A 20078-nucleotide genomic window follows, 5' to 3' on the forward strand; every position below is an offset into this window, starting at 1 on the left:
CAACACTTTTGACAAGCACTATATATGGCTGGTCTTTGACCAGATATTACAAAGAGGGAAATAGAGAACAAACAAAAATTATTTGATGTAAAATCTTTTCTCTGATTATTGTGAGATATAAACCTCATCATTCTTTGAAATATATAATACAAATGCGCTTTCTTCATTTTTAACCTACAACAACAGTGTACCATGCAATTGTTTATACTCTAAAGATATATGTGTCTTAATTGAGCATGAAACAATTTGTATTTAAAAAAAAAGATTTAATATCATGATTGAAATTTATTGGCAACATTTTCTGTTAATAACAATAATAATTATAACAATAATTATAATAACAACAATAACAATTACACTACTACTACTAACAATAATACATGTACATGTAATTGGAATTTAATTATATAGGGCATTTCCACAAGATATAAGGCACTACAAAGTACCAAATGTACTTTACCAATTTGAGTAAACATATTTACATTTATTTGGGTGATGCTCTATTATCTGCTGATTATAAGGTGATTTGGTAGGCAACAAGATCAGCATGTTTTTTAGCTTGTGCTTATGAAATCCAATCCATCTCAACACAAATGATGGATCAAAATTAGACTTTTGATGGCTATTCAATTATATGCTCATCAAAAACAATATCTTGAGAGTACAAATAATCATTTCCTACACAGCTACATGTTATATTCTGAAGACCATAGAAAATGTACCTGTATCCTATGCCATTGGAACATTATGTGATAAGAAATTCTAAAATTCTAATTTGTAATTTCAAAATATTGTTAAAAAAGTGCAAACGTGTATCCAAACTATACAATTATACCCATTTAAGAATTCATTGAGTAACAACAATCCAGCCATTACTAGTTTTCCTAAGTACCACTTACAAATATTGTGTTGTGACAAATATATCCAACTAGTCAAACAGCTAAAGACACCCTGGGTTACCGATGAATTTGTTAGTTTGTCTCATGAGAGAGATAAGCTTAGCAAAAAGGCTGATAAATCAAACCATCCACAAGCTTGGAGACATTTTAAAACCTGCCAAAATCATGAAAACAGCCTGAAAACTACCTAAAAGAAGGCATATTGTCATCGGCAAATCTTATCTAAGAAGAGTAACCCTTCTGAATTGTGGAAAGTTCTCAAGATTCTTACCCCTAACTCAACACATGGTGAATTAACCCACTAGCTTAAACCTACGTACCCTACATGCTTGTTCTGAGACTGAGCCGCTCATATTTGCCAATGCTTTCAATCAGTTCTTTGCATAAATTAAGAGTTAGACTGCTTCCAAATATCCTCTACAGAATATCCACCTTTCTTTTGAAAATCAAGCTGACATTGCTCAAAATGGCTTTTCTTTGGTTGATGTGACATAATATTTTGTGCTTAAAGAATGACAATCTGTAAAAACTTATGAGGCAACAGGCTTTATTAGAGAAAACCTCACCCCAAGAAATAACTTTGACTTAGAGATTTATTAGATTTTCTTGATAACGTGACGTACTATGTGAAGTCGTTTATCAAGTAAATGTATTCAAATTTATGGATGCTTCTTTCCCAGACGTGTGTGGTGATGAAGCATTTCATTTTACCTGCTATTATCCTTTGTACTACAATTGCCAGAATGCAAATTGCATAAATAAGTTGGTGCTCTTCTGGGGTCAAGGTTTTTCATGTCATGCTAAAAGCCTAAAAGGCATCACATCATGCCAAGAATATCTTCATTTATATATCTCTTGTAAATTTTCATAAGGAACAATTTACATCAAATGGCAGGAATACATCTCATTTTTCAAAATACCTTCACTTATTCTTTGGGGTGAGGTTTCCTTTAATTATAGGTTATTAAAATTGGCTGCACCTATCAACAAAAAAACAATCACCAAACTTTTTAATCTATCTCTCTAATTAGGAGTAATTCCTGAAGAATGGAAGCAGGCCAGGATTACCCCCATTCACAAATGTGGGAACACAGACAATGGAATACAATTATACAGTATACAGATGTGAATATCATCTGATAACGATTCTACCAACAATCATGAAGGTGTTTAGAAAAGACTGTGCACACCTAGTTTACATGACTATTTGTTGGATTCGGACTTGCTTACTCTTACCAATTCATGTTTCCGGAAGGGTTATTCCACTAATACTGCATTGGCATATGTTAGTGACTTCTTATACAGTAATATGGATAGTGGTAAAATAACGGATTTGATTTGATTCCGTGAACTACCGGAAGTTACTATACGCATACTAAAAAGATTTTAGAGATAAAATCATGCTCAGAATACCACCCAAGAAGTTTTCAAATACTGGTCAACTGCGATAACTTGGAACAAGGGAAGCACACATCTGTGATTGCAGATAAGTTTGGCCTGTAAAGCTGAGCACTAAGTTTAACACCACTTGATAAGACGAAGAGTGACGGCTTGAAGACAGAACTACCAGATGACAGGCCTTATGCTGTTTGGTAAGAACGGCTCTGTGTACTCTGTACTCTGTGTACAAAATGGACATTTTGCAGGATCTGTAAAGAAACCATAATGAAACTCACATTGTCATAAACAAATTGTGTTATTTCAATAAAATCCAAACTAGTACGGATGACTTGCCTTATGAAATTGGTATGTATAAAGACTACAAGTTCACATTATTGATATCATTATCTTACACCTTTTTTGTATTCACTGCTGAAAAGAAGCGGACGCTACCTACTTGATCCGCACCTAAAAAGTTCACATTATTGATATCATTATCTTGCACCTTTTTTGTATTCACTGCTGAAAAGAAGCGGACGCTACCTACTTGATCCGCACCTAAAAAGTTCACATTATTGATATCATTATCTTGCACCTTTTTTGTATTCACTGCTGAAAAGAAGCGGACGCTACCTACTTGATCCGCACCTAAAAACATGCAACCTTTCAGAGTAGCTATAGAGTGTAGCACCTCCCATGCGCATTTGTTCCCATGGTTGTGCACATTGTTGTACATGAAATGCCTAATAATCCTATGCTGTCTGATTTTTTTCCGCTACCTTGTCATGTAACATACAGCCAACCCATTCACAGAAACAGTGCTGGTTAACAGTTTGGGTACACCCTAGATTTTGAAATGTGTTTTAAATTCAGTGTTTGTGTCCCACATACATAATTAGCTTGCTTGGGCTCTAAAAAAGATTGAAACCAGTTTCCATTTTTACCGGTATGTTTCTACATTGCACTAAAACACGATTCAGGTATGTTGAATTAAAAAAGTCCCTTCCATAGACCCTCCCCCCCCCCCCCCAGCCTCAAACAAAAGTCTTTCCTGGGAGGATGATTGTCTGAGGTGAATGTCCGGGGGGGGGGGGGGGGTATTTGTCCTGGGGGTAATTGTCCCAATTGGTAAGTGTTAAAAGGGTAATTGTCCTGAGGGGAGTAGTACCGGGGGGGGGGGGGGGGCGGTTGAACTTCTTTCATGAATATTATACTGTTCTTAAAGCTAATCTTGAGCTCTGGTATGGGAATTGTATTTTGAGAGAAAATTGTCAAGATCTAGTCTGGATTGTTTATCCTGCAGTAGATGTACATGTAGATGGTGTTTCCTACAAATTTTGGGCAGAGTCAGGCGATGTTTTTTTTCAAGAAGAGAATGTGCGATCACTGCCACTGAGGTGATTGGGAGCTTCCCCCAGGCGGTACGTACCCTATTTGAACAACTTTAGATGACCTTTGTCAAAGGATGATCCCTACCAATTTTGGTTTAAATCTGACCTTGCATTTTAGAAGAACTAAAATATGTAAATCAGATGGCATTTAAAAAGGAAAAACATTAATGGGCAGTGCCCTTACCAAGCCCCCTCCCCTGGAGGAGTCAGTAGCCCTTCATAAAAATGTTATATCTCCCTACCTGAGGAATGCTTCCAATCAAGTTAAGTCAAAATTGCCTAATTATGGCCATAGGGGTATTTGGGAGACGCTGCACCCACCCCCCCCCCCCAACCCTAGATTTTGAAATGTGTTTTAAATTCAGTGTTTGTGTCCCACATACATAATTAGCTTGCTTGGGCTCTAAAAAAGATTGAAACCAGTTTCAATTTTTACCGGTATGTTTCTACATTGCACTAAAACACGATTTAGGTATGTTGAATTAAAAAAGTCCCTTCCATAGACCCTCCCCCCCCCCCCAGCCTCAAACAAAAGTCTTTCCTGGGAGGATGATTGTCTGAGGTGAATGTCCGGGGGGGGGGGGGGGGGTATTTGTCCTGGGGGTAATTGTCCCAATTTGAACAACTCAAGATCTCCCTTTCTAGCACGTGATGCCTAAAATTTTGGTAAGAAACCAGCCATGGATTTTTAAAGATGAAGAAGAAAATGTAAAAAGTTTACATCACACAATTTGCGATTAAATAGCTCACTTGGGCAATTGAGCTTGGAAACTTGATGGGCCTAGGTTAAAGCTAGTAACAAGAAAATTTTTAATTTACAACAAAAATAAATGGTACAGTTGCAAAAGTAGGGAAAAATACACATTTAAGATATTTCAGCAACAACAAATTTAACACACATCTATGGAAGTGATTTAAATCACTGATTTTGACAAAATAAATGAATCAAGGTGATCTAAATCATCCCTACCCTTGATGAAACTAGGCTTTAAAATGACAAACAAAACCTTCTACCCAACAGCACCTTGGCAAAATTGCCAAATTTGCTTGGGCAAATGATGCTTTATGTATTAGTATCCAAAATACCTCACAGTAATATTAATTTTTTACATGTATTTCGGCATTGTGACAAACTAATGCCTCAGTCACACCTCTGCGTATGTTGCTGCGTATTGCTGCGCTCTGCGGCGTATATCAATACGCAGCCGTGCCCAGCAATACGCAGCAAATTTGAAGGTAGCAGTCACACTATTGCGTATCTAGCTCGTAGGTAGCTCATATGCCGCTCGTACAAAGACTGCCTACGGTTGCCTATGGCCACGCTATAGCTCATAGCAGTACGATTCAATACGCAGTTTGCTCGCCATGTTGCGTATGTAGCTCGTTTGCTGCTTTTTTGCTGCTCGTTAGCCGCTTGCACCAGTTGGTCTTGTTGCGTGTCCGCTTGCTTTAGCTCGTCTGTTGTTCGTACTGATGCGTGTCGGCTCGTGCTACAGCGTACCAGCTCGTTTGGGCTGCGGCATATGTAAAAATACTAGTCCTTTTGAGGGACTGGGCATAAACATCTATCTTCTGACGATTCTACATCTACAAGAAAAATAAATCTGATGACAATAATGGCCCTGCAGCAGAGCTCTGCTTTGGTTCAGCTGGAAGAAGAGAGGCGAATGAAGATTATGAGCAAGGGAAGCTGCTGAATGAGCTGCATCAACAAAGTATCCCTCGGAGTTGTTGGGTGCGGTCCTGGATCTACTGGAGGAAGGACCAGGGACAATTCGACCAACTGATGAGGGAACTGGAAGACGAGGACCAAGAGGCATTCACGGACGTGTTGAGGCTAACCCCTGAAATGTTTAAAGAGTTAGAGCAGAGACTACATGAAAGACTGGAGAAGTGGGACACCTTCTTCAGGAAAGCCCTCTTACCCGCACTGAAGCTGGCCAGGGTGACAGCTACAAGACACTAATGTATAGCTTTAGGGTAGCCCATAATACCATTTCACTCATGGTACGTGAGATATGCACTGCCATCATTGAGGAATACGGTGATAAGCTGGTGATGTGACCTACCAGCCCACAGGAATGAAAAGCAGTCACACAGGGCTTCGAAGGCTGCTGGAATTCTCCCCAAACCTTGGTGCTTTGGACGGCAAGCATGTTGCAATCAAGTGCCCTGAGGATAGTGGGTCAATATTTTACAACTACCAGTGTTTCTACTCTATTGTACTCATGGCCCTGGTCGACGCCAAGTACAGATTTGTGTGGATAGATGTCGGAAACGAAACCTCTGATGCACAGCTCTTCAACTCGTGTGAACTAAAACAACGTCTTAAATCTGAAACCCTTGGAGTGCCTCTGCCAGAGCCTCTGTCCAACGATGATGAAGACATCCCCTACTTCTTTGTGGCAGACGAGACCTTCGCCATGACAACATGGCCAATGAAGCCGTACGCAAGGAGGGCTATGGCTAAACAAGAGAGAATTTACAACTACCGGCTGTCCCAGGCAAGGAGATTGGTGGAGAATGCTTTCGGCATTCCTACCAACCGATTTCAGTGCCTGCTGAGTACTGACCACTCTCCGACAAACCCCTTCAACCGTCAGGACCATGGTATAGGCAAGCTCCTTCTCTTGGTCACTTGAGAAGTTGACTAGGTCTTTCCGCGGCTTCTTCGCCATGTTCGTCTCGTGTTCACCCAGCGATGGTGACTCCGGAGCCGGCGGGGCGATGGGACCTAGGCAGCTTGACTGGCTTCGTCCTCGTCGTCACCCCCCCCCCCCCCCCTTTTCGCTTTGGCTTTCGGCATCTTTTCAGTGTTCAGTAGTTGTATATTTTTCAACTGTTGACTGCAGTATGATTCCACCCCGCCTTATATTGCCGATACGCAGCGCATAGGCAACTAATCGCAGTGATAGCGAGCTAAAGCGTGCGGCAACCAGCAACTGCGAGCTAAAGCAAACGCTGTACGAGGTAGACTCGCAGCGTAGCGAGTGGCAATCGCAAGGTTTTTTGGCTGCTGTGAGCGATGTGCGAGCAACAGCGCAACAATACGCGCAATCATGCATATAGACACGAGTTAAAGCGAGGTAATTCGTGCAGGAAACGCAGCTACACATGCTCCGAAAAAAGAGGTGCGTATGATTGCGTTTACCTGCGCTAAGCTACACGCTGTCGCTCGCATTCACTGGTTGCCACTCGTATCCGCTCGTATGCGATTTGACCTTGCGTTTGCTTGCGATAGTTTAGAAAATTTTAAAACTAGCGAGCGACCAACGCAGGCACATGCGCTAGTTTGCGTATTGAGTACGTAGTGAGCATGTTTTATTGCGCGTTATTGGGTATGACTGCCTTTGTCTGCGTTCGGGTAATACCCAGCAATACGCAAGCCAAATACGCAAAGGTGTGACTGAGGCATTAGACATTGTAAGACATAAGTTGTGTCATGTTTTTCTAGACATTATTCTACACCATACTGTAGAGCAGGGTAGAGCAAGGAGAAAATATCTGCCTACCGGTAATTCCAATTGGACACATATTTTCTGGCTGATTTCAATACCCCAAAAGCGATGGACAGTTGTAACTCCTCCAAGTATTATAATTTCTATGAGATATTTTGGAAAGCTACATGTATGTACATTATTGTTTATGGAAGTAAAGGATGATTTACAGTTAATCTGGAACAATAAAAAAATGTGCTAAAGTATCATTCAAACATACCACTTTGTCTACAATCAAAATAAATTGGAAGACATATTTACTTAGGTTCAGTTGGAGAGAGAAAAAACATTATTTTCAAAAAGGCCCAAAGTTCTTACATGCTCCGAGTCATCCATCTTCTATCCACTCAGAACTGATCTCTTGAAAATGGGTACATGGCATGGTCGATTCCTTGAAGAAGATCTCTAACGTTGAGGCACTGTGATTTAAAATACAGACAAATTGCTCATTATAAGACAGTCAAAAATAATGTCATTATGCTGATACGGTACATGACCGACAATATGTTACCATATTATTTGTATGGCATGGCTGCAGATAGACCTTAAATCAGTTTATTTGTTCTAGGAAATTGCCTTTTGTCAAAATCCAAATACAGTACCTAAAATCATGTGTTGGCTGACATTAATATATCAAAATAAACAGACAAACAAAAACAAAACATACAAACACTTACAAGAGTACATCCCATCAAGTTTATATCTATTTGTAAATCCATTACTTGTAAATAATACCAGTAAAAAAGAATTTAAATGGACAATGGATACTCAATTCAATACAATTCAGTTCACCAACGTAAGTGTATAATAGAGAGGGGTAAAGGCTAGATGATAATATGAAGTTAATATCCCCTACATGTAGTCTTAATAAACAATAATACAATAATACAATAATACTCGGGGGGGGGGGGGGGGGGGTTACAGCCCCCAGCTGCGTTTGCCAATGGCAGAGCGGTCTCTGTTATCACAGATGAAAGCGTGAAAAGATGTTGTATTTCAGTATCAATAACATGGATTAGGCCCGCCATGTGTATTGTATCGACAGAGAAAATACTAATCAACATTAAAAAAGACTCTCCGTTATGTAACCCTATTCTTGCCTTCCTTTATGAATAACTTGTATGGATGGCCTGGTGGTCTCCATCATTGGCGTAGATCCTTACTTGATACCTATTTTTGAGGGGGGATGAATGAATAGATCCCCCCCCCCTCCCCCCTGAACAACATTAAGTAATGATCTACGACACTGGTCTCCATTATCAGAAAGGGAAAGGGGCACATATTGTTAAAAGGAAATTATCATAGGTGAAAAGGGGCACTGATGAGAATAAAAAAAGGGGCACTTATACTGAAGGATAAAGAGCAATATTTTAGAAAAGAAAAAGGGCATGTGTCAAAATAAGAGGGGAAGTTATTAGAGGTGAAAAAGGACACTCATTAGTGATGAAAAGAGCACTTATCAGGAGGGGAAGGGGCATTTGTAAAAGTAAAACCAGTATCTCTCAGATTTGAATAGGGGCAATTATAAGAGGTGAAGGGGGCACTTATCTGAAGTGAAAAGGAGTAACTTCTCGTACCTGAAAAGGGATACTTACTAGAGATTAAAAAGGGCACTTTAAATGCGAATGGGAAATGGACACATGTCAAATTAAAAGGGGCACTTATCAGAGGTGAAAGGAACACTTTTTGGGTACTCTGAAAAGTGAGGGGAGGGGGCATGGGTATATTGTCTGCAAGATTCAGACTAATATTCGCAAAATATGAATTAAACGCTTCTGCTTTTACTATCATTGAGCAGAACATTCCGTTTTTTTTTGCACTATCCACCAAACAGAAGGAATAGCATGTGTAATTCAGTACAATATCATCATAATCTTGAATTAACCAAAACTATTTAAGATATGCTTTACTATACACATTCCATAGATCCTGGTGGGCATGGGCTGCAGCACCTTCTCTTTGGAATACTTTACCATTTAATTTGAGAATCATAACTTCCTTAGAGACCTTTAAATCAAAGCTGAAATCTTATCTTTTTTAACGATACCTGTATTTGGCACTATGACACTCATCCAAACTCTCTCATTCTTTATATTTTTTTTGTGGGCCTCGGAATAGAATTGTCTAGATAGACGGCACGATATAAATGCCTATTATTAATTTTAATGGAGATGATATCAGTCGATCTTTCTTCAATTTAAATTTACAAAATTTCCATCAAAGGTACGCATCAGATTGCACTATTTGAAGTGAAAAATTGCAAAAGCTCCATACTGTGTCAAACTCAAGGCTCAAAATACACGGGGGTAGCGGGCGCTTGGCCCCTGTGAGCTTCATAATCGCCTCCGTCAGATTGCTCACAGGGACGATTGCAAATCTGGTGATTCCAAAAGACCAGCAAATAATAAACCTCGACCAGTAAATCAACCGAAAGCTATATTTAGTAAAAGGAAACCAGTTGGCGAGGAGGCGACTGCATGGGCTTGGACCAGAAATTTCGTACAGAGGTAGGAGATCTGACCATTAGAGCATACAGTAACTTGTAAAGTTGTAAGAGGGAAATAATACAGAAAATGATGAAATAGCAAAGAATTTAGGAGTATCATGGGTACCACCAATTCAATGGAAATTTGTATTTAAAAAAAAAGCCCCCGTCAGTACTAAAAGAGCCCCCGTGAGAAGGCTCACGGGGGCTCTTTTTTTGGAAGAGCCCCCGTGGAAAAAAAATTAATTTGAGCCCTGGTCAGACTGAAATCAGAGTTTTGTTTTCTCTTTATTTAATACAGAGCCTGTATTCAGCAATCCCCCTCCCCCATTCCAACTGAAATTAAAGATTTGTTTTCTCTTTCTTTTATACAGAACATGTATTAGGCGAGCCCCACCCCCCCCCCCCCCCCCCCTCCCCTTCAACCTGTGGTTACGCCAGTCACATTTCCCTACTCTTACTCGACTATGATATGTCTGACTTAAATTATAGTTTTGTTTTCTCTTTATTTAATAAAGAGCCTATTTTAAGCGAGCCCTCCCCCTCCCAATTCCCCCCGTGGCTACGCCAATCAAATTTTCCTACTCTTTCTTGAATATTAGAGTTCCGACTAAATTGAAGGTTTGTTTTCTCTTTATTTAAAACAGAGCTTGTATTGGTGGGTGAACCCCTCCCCCATTCCTCATTTAATACAGAGCCTGAATTAGGTCTCACCTAATACAGGCTCAGTACTAAAAGAGCCCCCATGAGAAGGCTCACAGGGGCTCTTTTAGTACTGAGGGGGGCTCATATTTTGTACAAATTTCCATTGAATTGGTACCCATGATACTCCTCAATTCTTTGCTATTTCATCATTATCACTTATTTAAGTCAGCATTTTCCCTCTTACAAACTTACAAGTTACATATCTCTTACTGACTGTCATCCCGTCATGACAATCCCTCCATTTCAGCACATTAGTTCTGCACATTATTTCCTCCTCATTATTCGGAGCAAACTTATTCACATTCTTTCTTCACTTTAACCCTATTTAGCCCGGGCTATTTTGAAACTGCATAGCCCAGGGAGGGGGGGGGGCTTCTAAGGCCCCCCCCCCCCTATGATCTCGGCCGTGAAACGAAAATTTGCATACATGTCAAGTGAAGTGTATAGAATACTATGGTAATTTCAATTTTTTTGAAAAATTCACTCATTTGCATATTTATGGTAATTTATGCAAATAAGGTCATCAAATTCACATTTTTGCCCATGAAACAGACATTATTCATATTTAAGCATTCTTTCTCACTACATATATTTGTTAGACCATTTGGAATGATAAAGAGTAGGGAAATGCGATTAGCGTAGCCACGGGGTGAAGAGGGAGGGGGGGGGGGGAGCTCACCTATGAAGGTAATGTATAAAATAAAGAGAAAACAAAGTAATTTCAGTCTGACTTTTTATGGTCGAGAAAGAGTTGGGAAATGTGATTAGCGTAGCCATGGGGAATGGGTGGGGGGGGGGGGGGGAGCTCGCCTATGAAGGTCATGTATTAAATAAAGAGAAAACAAAGTAATTTCAGTCTGACTTTTTATGGTCGAGAAAGAGTTGGGAAATGTGATTGGCGTAGCCATGGGGAATGGGTGGGGGGGGGGGAGGGCTCGCTTAATTCAGGCTCTGTATTAAATAAAGAGAAAACAATCTATAAGTTTAGTCGGACGTATCATATTTGAGAAAGAGTAGGGAAATGTGATTGGCGTAGCCACGGGGTGAAGGGGGAGGGGGGGGGGGAGCTCACCTATGAAGGTAATGTATAAAATAAAGAGAAAACAAAGTAATTTCAGTCTGACTTTTATGGTCGAGAAAGAGTTGGGAAATGTGATTGGCGTAGCCATGGGGAATGGGTGGGGGGGGGAGGGCTCGCTTAATACAGGCTCTGTATTAAATTGGGAATGGGGGGGGAAGGGCTCGCTTAATTCAGGCTCTGTATTAAATGGGGAATGGGGGGGGGGGGGGAAGGGCTCGCTTAATTCAGGCTCTGTATTAAATGGGGAATGGGGGGGGAGGGCTCGCTTAATTCAGGCTCTGTATTAAATGGGGAATGGGGGGGGGGGGAAGGGCTCGCTTAATTCAGGCTCTGTATTAAATAAAGAAAATACAAATCTTTTATTTTAGTTGGAACTCTCATATTCGAGTAGGAGAGAGGAAAAGGTGATTGGCGTAGCCAAGGAGTAAAGGGAGGGGAGGGCTCACTTAATACAGACTCTGCATTAAATAAAGAGAAAACAAAACTATAAGTTTAGTCGGACGTATCATATTTGAGAAAGAGTAGGGAAATGCGATTGGCGTAGCCACGGGGTGAAGGGGGAGGGGGGGGGGGGAGAGCTCGCCTATGAAGGTCATGTATAAAATAAAGAGAAAACAAAGTAATTTCAGTCTGACTTTTTATGGTCGAGAAAGAGTTGGGAAATGTGATTGGCGTAGCTATAACTATAAGTTTAGTCGGACGTATCATATTTGAGAAAGAGTAGGGAAATGTGATTGGCGTAGCCACGGGGTGAAGGGGGAGGGGGGGGAGCTCGCCTATGAAGGTCATGTATAAAATAAAGAGAAAACAAAGTAATTTCAGTCTGACTTTTTATGGTCGAGAAAGAGTTGGGAAATGTGATTGGCGTAGCCATGGGGAATGGGTGGGGGGGGGGGGGGGGGGGGGAGGGCTCGCTTAATTTAGGCTCTGTATTAAATGGGGAATGGGGGGGGGGAAGGGCTCGCTTAATTCAGGCTCTGTATTAAATGGGGAATGGGGGGGGGGAGGGCTCGCTTAATTCAGGCTCTGTATTAAATGGGGAATGGGGGGGGGGGGAGGGCTCGCTTAATTCAGGCTCTGTATTAAATGGGAATGGGGGGGGGGAGGGCTCGCTTAATTCAGGCTCTGTATTAAATGGGGAATGGGGGGGGGGAAGGGCTCGCTTAATTCAGGCTCTGTATTAAATAAAGAAAATACAAATCTTTTATTTTAGTTGGAACTCTCATATTCGAGTAGGAGAGAGGAAAAGGTGATTGGCGTAGCCAAGGAGTAAAGGGAGCGGAGGGCTCACTTAATACAGACTCTGCATTAAATAAAGAGAAAACAAAACTATAAGTTTAGTCGGACGTATCATATTTGAGAAAGAGTAGGGAAATGCGATTGGCGTAGCCACGGGGTGAAGGGGGAGGGGGGGGGGAGAGCTCGCCTATGAAGGTCATGTATAAAATAAAGAGAAAACAAAGTAATTTCAGTCTGACTTTTTATGGTCGAGAAAGAGTTGGGAAATGTGATTAGCGTAGCCATGGGGAATGGGTGGGGGGGGGAGCTCGCCTATGAAGGTCATGTATTAAATAAAGAGAAAACAAAGTAATTTCAGTCTGACTTTTTATGGTCGAGAAAGAGTTGGGAAATGTGATTGGCGTAGCCATGGGGAATGGGGAATGGGGGGGGGGGAGGGCTCGCTTAATTCAGGCTCTGTATTAAATGGGAATGGGGGGGGAGGGCTCGCTTAATTCAGGCTCTGTATTAAATAAAGAAAATACAAATCTTTTATTTTAGTTGGAACTCTCATATTCGAGTAGGAGAGAGGAAAAGGGAGCGGAGGGCTCACTTAATACAGACTCTGCATTAAATAAAGAGAAAACAAAACTATAAGTTTAGTCGGACGTATCATATTTGAGAAAGAGTAGGAAAATGCGATTGGCGTAGCCACGGGGTAAAGGGGGAGGGGGGGGGGGAGCTCGTCTATGAAGGTCATGTATAAAATAAAGAGAAAACAAAGTAATTTCAGTCTGACTTTTTATGGTCGAGAAAGAGTTGGGAAATGTGATTGGCGTAGCCATGGGGAATGGGTGGGGGGGGGGGAGGGCTCGCTTAATTCAGGCTCTGTATTAAATGGGGAATGGGGGGGGGGACGGGCTCGCTTAATTCAGGCTCTGTATTAAATGGGGAATGGGGGGGGGGAGGGCTCGCTTAATTCAGGCTCTGTATTAAATAAAGAGAAAACAATCTATAAGTTTAGTCGGACGTATCATATTTGAGAAAGAGTAGGGAAATGTGATTGGCGTAGCCACGGGGTGAAGGGGGAGGGGGGGGGGGAGCTCACCTATGAAGGTAATGTATAAAATAAAGAGAAAACAAAGTAATTTCAGTCTGACTTTTATGGTCGAGAAAGAGTTGGGAAATGTGATTGGCGTAGCCATGGGGAATGGGTGGGGGGGGGGGGAGGGCTCGCTTAATACAGGCTCTGTATTAAATTGGGAATGGGGGGGGGAAGGGCTCGCTTAATTCAGGCTCTGTATTAAATGGGGAATGGGGGGGGGGAAGGGCTCGCTTAATTCAGGCTCTGTATTAAATGGGGAATGGGGGGGGGAGGGCTCGCTTAATTCAGGCTCTGTATTAAATGGGGAATGGGGGGGCGGGGGAAGGGCTCGCTTAATTCAGGCTCTGTATTAAATAAAGAAAATACAAATCTTTTATTTTAGTTGGAACTCTCATATTCGAGTAGGAGAGAGGAAAAGGTGATTGGCGTAGCCAAGGAGTAAAGGGAGCGGAGGGCTCACTTAATACAGACTCTGCATTAAATAAAGAGAAAACAAAACTATAAGTTTAGTCGGACGTATCATATTTGAGAAAGAGTAGGGAAATGCGATTGGCGTAGCCACGGGGTGAAGGGGGAGGGGGGGGGGGAGAGCTCGCCTATGAAGGTCATGTATAAAATAAAGAGAAAACAAAGTAATTTCAGTCTGACTTTTTATGGTCGAGAAAGAGTTGGGAAATGTGATTGGCGTAGCTATAACTATAAGTTTAGTCGGACGTATCATTTTGAGAAAGAGTAGGGAAATGTGATTGGCGTAGCCACGGGGTGAAGGGGGAGGGGGGGGAGCTCGCCTATGAAGGTCATGTATAAAATAAAGAGAAAACAAAGTAATTTCAGTCTGACTTTTTATGGTCGAGAAAGAGTTGGGAAATGTGATTGGCGTAGCCATGGGGAATGGGGGGTGGGGGGGGGGGGGGGGGGGGAGGGCTCGCTTAATTTAGGCTCTGTATTAAATGGGGAATGGGGGGGGGGAAGGGCTCGCTTAATTCAGGCTCTGTATTAAATGGGGAATGGGTGGGGGGGAGGGCTCGCTTAATTCAGGCTCTGTATTAAATGGCGAATGGGGGGGGGGGGGGAGGGCTCGCTTAATTCAGGCTCTGTATTAAATGGGAAATGGGGGGGGGAGGGCTCGCTTAATTCAGGCTCTGTATTAAATGGGGAATAGGGGGGGGGGGGAGGGCTAGCTTAATTCAGGCTCTGTATTAAATAAAGAAAATACAAATCTTTTATTTTAGTTGGAATTCTCATATTCGAGTAGGAGAGAGGAAAAGGTGATTGGCGTAGCCAAGGGGTAAAGGGAGCGGAGGGCTCACTTAATACAGACTCTGCATTAAATAAAGAGAAAACAAACTATAAGTTTAGTCGGACGTATCATATTTGAGAAAGAGTAGGGAAATGCAATTGGCGTAGCCACGGGTGAAGGGGGAGGGGGGGGGGGGAGCTTACCTATGAAGGTAATGTATAAAATAAAGAGAAAACAAAGTAATTTCAGTCCGACTTTTTATGGTCGAGAAAGAGTTGGGAAATGTGATTAGCGTAGCCATGGGGAATGGTGGGGGGGGGGGGGAGGGCTCGCTTAATTCAGGCTCTGTATTAAATAGGGCATGGGGGAGGGGGGTTCCCCCTTATACAGGCTTTCTATTAAATAAAGAGAAGACAAAACTTCAATTTCAGTCAGAACTAAAATAGTCGATAAAGAGTAAGAAAATGTGATTGGCGTAGCCAGGTGGTAAGGGGAGGGGGGCTCACCTAATACAGGCTCTATATTAAATAAAGAGAATACAAATAAAAGAGGCCTGTATTATATAAAAGGAAAATAAATATCTTTAAATTAGTTGGAACTCTCATAGTCGAGAAAGAGTAAATAAATGTGATTTGCATAGCCAGGGGATAAAGGGGGGGGGGTGGCTCACCTAAAAGAGGCCTGTATTATATAAAAGGAAAAAAATATCATTAAATTAGTCGAAACTCTCATAGTCGAGAAAGAGTAAGTAAATTTGATTGGCGTAGCCAAGCGGGAATGGGGAGGGGGGAGGGCTCACTTAATACAGACTCTATATTAAATAAAGAGAATACAAATCTTTAATTTTAGTTGGAACTTGGAACTCTCATAGTCGAGAAAGAGTAAATAAAGGCAATTTGCATAGCCAAGGGGTAAAGGGGGGGGGGGCTCACCTAATAGAGTCCCTGTATTGTACAAATATCTTTAAATTAGTCTGAACTCTCATAGGCAAGAAAGAGTAAGTAACTGTGATTGGCGTTGCCAGGGGGAAAAGTGGGGTTAGGGGGGTTAGGGGTTAGGGGGGTTAGGGGGGGGGGGGGCTCGCTCAACACAGACTCTGTATAAAATATAGAGAAAACAAATATTTAATTTCAGTCAGAACTATAACAGTCAATAAAGAGTAAGTAAATGTGATTGGCGCAGTCAAGCGGGAATGGGGAGAGGGAGGGCTCACTTAATACAGGCGCTATATTAAATAAAGAGAATACAAATGTTTAATTTAGTCGAGAAAGAGTAAATAAATGTGATTTGCATAGCCAGGGGGTAGGGGGGGGGGATTGGCTCACCTAAAAGAGGCCCTGTATTATATAAAAGGAAAATAAATATCTTTAAATTAGTTGGAACTCTCGTAGTCGAGAAAGAGTAAGTAAATGTAATTGGCGTAGCTAAGCAGGGAATGGGGGGGGGGGGTGGCTCGCTCAATACAGACTCTGTATAAAATATAGAGAAAACCAATATTTAATTTCAGTCAGAACTATAATAATCGTTAAAGAGTAAGTAAATGTGTTTGGCATAACCATTAGGTGGCTCACCTAATAGAGTCCCTGTATTGTACGAATATCTTTAAATTAGTCTGAACTCTCATAGGCAAGAAAGAGTAAGTAACTGTGATTGGCGTAGCCAGGGGGGAAAGGGGGGTTAGGGTGGGGGGGGGAGGGCTCGCTCAATACAGACTCTGTATAAAATATAGAGAAAACAAATATTTAATTTCAGTCAGAACTATAATAGTCGATAAAGAGTAAGTTAATGTGTTTGGCATAACCAAAGGTTGAAGGGGGGGGGGGGGGGGCTCGCCTTATACAGGCTCTGTATAAAATAAAGAGAAAATAAGGTAATTTCAGTTAGACGTATCATAGTCGAGAAAGAGTAGGGAAATATAAAGGGCATAGCCACGGGGTAAAGGAAGGGGGGATCTGGAGCTCACCTAATACAGGTTATATATAAAATAAAGAGAAACAAATCTTGAATTTCGGTTGGAACTATTAATAGACTAGATAGAGTACGCAAATATGATTAGCGTAGCCACGGGTGGGGGGGGAGGGGAGGCTCGCCTTATAAAATGCAGCCTCTGTATTAAATAAAGGGGAAAAAGTAATTTCAGTCTGACTTTTTATAGTCGAGAAAGAGTTATGAAATATGATTGGGGTAGCCACATAGAATGTGGGGGGGGGGGGGGTGGCTCGCTCAATACAGACTCTGTATAAAATATAGAGAAAACCAATATTTAATTTCAGTCAGAACTATAATAATCGTTAAAGAGTAAGTAAATGTGTTTGGCATAACCATTAGGTGGCTCACCTAATAGAGTCCCTGTATTGTACGAATATCTTTAAATTAGTCTGAACTCTCATAGGCAAGAAAGAGTAAGTAACTGTGATTGGCGTAGCCAGGGGGGAAAGGGGGGTTAGGGTGGGGGGGGGGGGGGGGCTCGCTCAATACAGACTCTGTATAAAATATAGAGAAAACAAATATTTAATTTCAGTCAGAACTATAATAGTCGATAAAGAGTAAGTTAATGTGTTGGCATAACCAAAGGTTGAAGGGGGGGGGGGGGCTCGCCTTATACAGGCTCTGTATAAAATAAAGAGAAAATAAGGTAATTTCAGTTAGACGTATCATAGTCGAGAAAGAGTAGGGAAATATAAAGGGCATAGCCACGGGGTAAAGGAAGGGGGGATCTGGAGCTCACCTAATACAGGTTATATATAAAATAAAGAGAAACAAATCTTGAATTTGGTTGGAACTATTAATAGACTAGATAGAGTACGCAAATATGATTAGCGTAGCCACGGGTGGGGGGGAGGGGAGGCTCGCCTTATAAAATGCAGCCTCTGTATTAAATAAAGGGGAAAAAGTAATTTCAGTCTGACTTTTTATAGTCGAGAAAGAGTTATGAAATATGATTGGGGTAGCCACATAGAATGTGGGGGGGGGGGGGGGGAGGGCTCGCTTATTACGGGCTCTGCATTAAATGAAGAGAAATCTTAGGTTACCCAACGCTAATTCTGAAGAATTCTGTTTCTTAAGTAAGGACAAATATTAAAAATAATGTGTTTCTCGTCAGGAAAAAGAGGAAGCTGGGCATTACTATTGACTATTTTGCGATTTTGTTTTTCTTCTCCAAAGATAGCTGCCGCACCAAATATAGCTTGCCAAGTCTATTTTATTCACATATATTGTGCTATGTGAGTATACTGATGCCATGTATGACAAAACAAATGATTTGTATCACCTTAAAATAGAAGCTATTTGAACAAAATTTATATCATAGCCATAGGGTCTAACCATTTTTTTTTTTTTTTTTTTGGGGGGGGGGGGGGGTATATTTCAACTAAATAGTAAATAGTAAAAAAAAAGAGGCAGCGGCCAAAAAGGAGGTGGGCAGGGACGAGAAACACTTTATTTTTGTTACTTGGTCTAACGCTAAACCTAATCTAAACCCTAACTCTAACCCTAACCCTAACTCTAACCCTAACCCTAACTCTAACCCTAACCCTAACCCTAACCCTAACTCTAACCCTAACCCTAACCTAACCCTAACCCTAATTATCCCTAACCCTAACCCTAGGTCTATGACGTTTATGTACATAAATCCTAAAGTTAAGCCGAGTAATTGACTAAATTACTGTTTGAAATCAACTGTTCTCAGCCTGAATGTCCGGATAAACAACCTGTTTATCAAACAAACGGCCGAGGGTAAAGAATTATGAGCTCGCGTACTCTCTTCGGAACAGCAGCTTCCCCCTGCCAGAGTTCTGGGGAGCTTGCTGATTAGATCTACGTAATATTCACAACACAAACATCACAGAAAAGACGGAGATCTTATCCGTCATTTACAAATTGCTTACCAAAATTGTTGATCAGGGCTTGAAGTCGAATGCGATGAATAAACAAAATGATGGCCACCGTCTTCCTACGTGTCTTTCATGATTTTGTGAGAGATTAGACACACTGTTCACTCCGACTGGGATCAGAATCGTGACAAATGTACTCGCTTTAGAGCCCCATATGTTTTACACGTAGAAGTCACTTTCGAACAAAAGAGGGCGTATTTTTAACAACATTAGAAATAACCCTTTTTCCAAACAGATTTTTAACTCATAAAAGTGGAAAAATATAGTTCTAAAATCCTATAAAAGCAAAATCTAACGTCTGTTTGATATTTCAGAGTAGCATTTGAGCAAAAATAAAACAAATGTATGGTCAAACTAGGTGTATGAATTGACCCGAAAGCTGGTTCACAATGACAATCTCCCATTCATTCATACACATTCTCTAGAGATGCCTTAAATTTCACCATGAAATATTTAAGTTTCCAATGCTAAATTTCCTTTTATTCCAACAAAAAACGAAAAATAGTTGTTAAATAATCAATTTAATAGCATTCATCTATAATCTTCATCGAAAAATTTGAAATTATGAAGGAAACTAAAACCTAAATTTTGTTCCACAATGACAAATTTTATAGATGGGCTATTCGTCCAAAACAAAATATTTAATATGTAAAAAATTAATTAAAAATATTTTCTTGCATAATTTCAGGGAAAAAATGATTTTTTATTTTATTTAGGCTCTATTCTTTGTGTGGAGCACCATCAATTCTTACTGCACTACTTTTATTACAATTACAGATAAGTTTTAGTTTTGGAGAGAAAAACGTTTTTTTATATAGATGTACATACTTAACTAGTATATTGTTCATCTTGTCTTTTTTGCAATTTTTCGAAAACTGAAAAACGAATTGAAAAATCAATTAAATGATCAAAAAGGAATAGAAAAGCTCTTTATATCTCTTTTGGAGAATATGGAATTCGTCAAGAAATGAAAAACCTATGTGGCTTTACATAAAATTTGGTTCACTTTCACATGTTAAAGAGAGAGAGAGACAGAGAGAGAGAGATAGAGAGAGAGAGAGAGAGAGAGAGAAAGCATTGGGGGGGGGGGGGAGGGGGAGGAGGGAAGCAAATATAGAAAGGAAAAATAAAGAGAAGACTGAAGTGAAGTCAGATCGAGGAAAAAATGAAAAAGTGACAAGAAA

The 20078-nt window shown here is 40.8% G+C and overlaps 1 protein-coding gene and 1 long non-coding RNA gene across 2 annotated transcripts in view; both read right to left on the reverse strand.

Moving 5' to 3' along the window:
• LOC762869 (KH homology domain-containing protein 4) overlaps positions 1-20078 on the reverse strand; it is a 49853-nt gene that overhangs the window by 17152 nt on the left and 12623 nt on the right. The gene's annotated exons all lie outside the window — the stretch shown is intronic.
• On the reverse strand, positions 1825-19511 carry LOC115920644. Its single transcript, XR_004062448.1, has 3 exons — positions 18889-19511; positions 7486-7586; positions 1825-2548 (listed from the first exon to the last, which is right to left on the reverse strand). It is a non-coding gene; the product is annotated as an uncharacterized LOC115920644 (long non-coding RNA).

This window comes from Strongylocentrotus purpuratus, unplaced genomic scaffold (genome assembly GCF_000002235.5).
Source record: "Strongylocentrotus purpuratus isolate Spur 01 unplaced genomic scaffold, Spur_5.0 spur5_scaffold_9, whole genome shotgun sequence".
NCBI classification, from domain to species: Eukaryota; Metazoa; Echinodermata; class Echinoidea; order Camarodonta; family Strongylocentrotidae; genus Strongylocentrotus; species Strongylocentrotus purpuratus.